At 39.2% G+C, this 3,150-nt stretch overlaps 1 long non-coding RNA gene across 1 annotated transcript; it reads right to left on the bottom strand.

The window, feature by feature from the left end:
• Positions 1-232: 232 nt before the first annotated feature.
• LOC106943753 (uncharacterized) lies at positions 233-1,857 on the bottom strand. The gene is made up of 4 exons (XR_001424004.1): positions 1,585-1,857; positions 936-1,253; positions 871-883; positions 233-371 (listed from the first exon to the last, which is right to left on the bottom strand). It is a non-coding gene; the product is annotated as an uncharacterized LOC106943753 (long non-coding RNA).
• Between the last annotated feature and the right edge of the window lie 1,293 nt (positions 1,858-3,150).

Genomic DNA, 3,150 nt, shown 5'->3' with positions numbered 1-3,150 from the left:
TTCATGCGTAATCCAGCCATTTTCCCCTAAGCACTGCTAGTCTATTCCCAACCCTAACCAAAACTTACCATTCTGCTAAACCTAGCAGCACAGTAAAACTGCAAAAAAAAAGTGAGCACTGCAGAAAAGTCACTTTCCACAATGACCTCCCTTTGTTGGTAAATATTGTTAAAGTGGTTGCACATACACGAGTACAAACACACAGACACACATACACACACACTTACCTTTCTTGATTTCTGAGCACGGTGGAGAAGCTCCCATACGGAGGCCTCAGTCCTCTGCCCGGCCATCACGGGTTCAAGTCCTGCTCTGAAGACCTTTGCCACATGTTTTCCACCTCCTTCACAATCCGCTTTCTTGTCCGACAACTGTCAGATAAAGGCCAGTAAAGCCAAAAAGAAGAGGGGGGAAAAAAAAACAACTTTTAGTTCACCTCCAAACTCCGGCCAGTTCTCACTCAGACAAGAACTATTTGCAACAAAGTACAAGATGCTCTTTTTTCCTGCAAAGTGACATTTTACTTTTGGACCAGTGGTAACTGCTAGCAGTACTTAGAGAAGTATTTAGACAGCAAAGGAGCTACAATAAAAGCCAGAACAAAAACATGTCGATGGGTGTGTTGCTCTGTTTTATATCAACTTTTCATTTAGACGACTGTTCTAAATCTGAAGATGCGTATTTTTGCCTAAATGCATTCTTGTACTTCCTGTTATATGTTTGGATATGAACAAGAACAATGTGGTTTTCAGGGGCTTTATTGAATAAACTGGTAAATATGCAATCATTTGACCTCACTGCAACCTTTTTCTGATTTATTTAACATTTTAGCTCTTGAACTGGTTACCAGAGTAACCAATTATAAATTACCTCTAATTTAAATCTGGTGCAACCAATTGCCTTCAGAAACCAGCTGACTAGTAACTAAAACCAACCTGGTTAGTATAGATTTTCTGCTGGTCTACCACACAACCCCACTGGTAAATCCAAGTCTGTCTTTGTAACGGAATGAGAAAGTTCAAGGCTTATGAAAACTTTCCAAAAGGCACATTTTGCAGTAAAAGTGACTGTACAATCACAGCATGGACGGGGCAGGCATATTTTACTAGACTATGTACAGCACTTACTACATGTATATCAGGAAAAGCAGCCATAATGTTTGGTTCAGTACACCTCCCAGCAGCAGAGGTCCAAACTTGTCGAGTCAGCTAACTTTCTGAGGCAACAGAGTGCTTCTGGTTTCAGGCACCCACCTACAAAATGATTCACTTCAGATTAAGAGGCTGGCAAATTTTTCTGAGAGATAACCATACTTCCCCTCCCAAAAAAACTTTGCTTATATGCTCACAGTCTACAAAGTCAGCAGCCTAATTGACATTGGGGTTCACTTTATTCTGTTTCCAAAGAATTCTTCATACAAAAAGATTTGAAAATATATGCATTTTTATCGTTCTGGAGCATGGAGAGATGCTTTTTGAAGATTTTTGGCCACTTTTTCCTCACTTTGTGGAAGAGTTCTTATGAAACTTGACTGCTGGCTTTTCGACTTAACGCTGGATACATTATTTCCACAACACTTCTTACCTGGAGCAGTTTCAGTTGTTTGGGGTCACTGTCGCTTCATGTTTTAGCCGAGAGGATTCTGATTCAACGCACCTGTTTCAAATCAACCAAATTGGCGTAAGGCAGTCGCCAACATTTGAAGTTGCCTCATTGAAATCCGGTATGTTCAATTAGCAACCCACCTCAAGTGAGACACGAGTTACTAGCCGTGTTTCCATCACAAATATGCGTAAATCTTTTTCTATATTCTGATATCGGGAAAAAAAATGAAATTGCGGTGTTTCTATTAAATAAGCAATTAAATTAAAATCACGCATGAGTAAGCCTCTTCACAACAAGTCATCAAAAATCATGACAGCAACGAATATAAACGGCATGAAATGTATTCATAATTCAACCGTGGCGCTTGCGCTCATCTATTAGCCATCAGACGAGACGACGGCATGTTATTCAGGCGTTGGAGCGCCAAGCCACTTATATTTGGGGGTGGCTACTTATTATGGGCGTTTTGGGTGAATTACAGAAGATGGACTCAGCACAACTTTTTATGAACTGCGAAAACTCTGGTGGAGCCGGCTGTACGCTGTCAGAAAAAGCAAAGACAATCACCCTTCAATTACTTCCTGTCTTCTTCGACGTTTTTCGCCAGTCGTAACCAACCCCCTGCTGATCACGTGACCCGTGAACGTGTTTGCGTTGAAGTTTTACTATGTACGTCCATTTCGATATTGCGGGAAAACAAGCTCATATTAGCGCAACAAACTTTGTTTTATTGAAAGACGTGACTTTTTTCCGAAACGGGCGGTTTTCCATTTAGCACATTTACGTTCGGACTTTCAATTTGCGCAATTTTATGGTTAATGGAAACACCGTTAGTGATACTTGAACATCCTACACCCGCTTTAGATTGAGAACTCTCTAAGGAAGATTATGGTTGTCAAAACTAAAAATAATAATAATTTTGAAGACATGTAATTTAATTGTACCAGTTTTATTGCTGTTGCGTTGGTTGTGTAGACTCTATTTAACACAAGTCTTAATTTAGGACCTTAGTATTAAATTTTACAGAGATTTTTTAAATTGTCAAAATTAATAATAAAATTTGGCACCAATTGGACACATTTGTAAATGTTGATGTTTCCAGTGAGGTTCTGTAAAAATATGAACAATAATAGCTTGCTTTCCTGTGGTAAACAAATGTCACATAACAGCGATTTTGCAGAAAAGTAAAGAAATCCTCAGAGCAGTGTAAGGCTCGAAGATGTCAAAAACCTCATGTTAGCTGATGTTAGCAATATAAAGCAACCCAACAGGTGAATGTTCACATCCGTGAACTAGAACACTATACTAACAGATCTTTTTAGTTTTCTTGAGATAAAGAAAACAAAAATGCTAATTAACAATAATTGTGCCACTATGTTCAATTGTACAGGAGGCAGGTTCTCCAATATTTACTTGCATTCATCAATTTACCACCTTCAATGCAGATGTTCAAATAGAAAAACTGTTCTGATAGACCTTTAAGGTAGTCCGGCTGAAAACGTAACAATCTGACGTCTACGTACGCAGCAGGGTTGATGCTCGCAC

The sequence above is a fragment of the Poecilia latipinna genome, unplaced genomic scaffold (genome assembly GCF_001443285.1).
Source record: "Poecilia latipinna isolate Pla-1442-1.1 unplaced genomic scaffold, P_latipinna-1.0 Scaffold5838, whole genome shotgun sequence".
In the NCBI taxonomy this organism is placed as follows: domain Eukaryota; kingdom Metazoa; phylum Chordata; class Actinopteri; order Cyprinodontiformes; family Poeciliidae; genus Poecilia; species Poecilia latipinna.
Note: the sequence above shows the minus strand (reverse complement) of the source record. Positions and strands in the feature narration are given on the sequence as shown.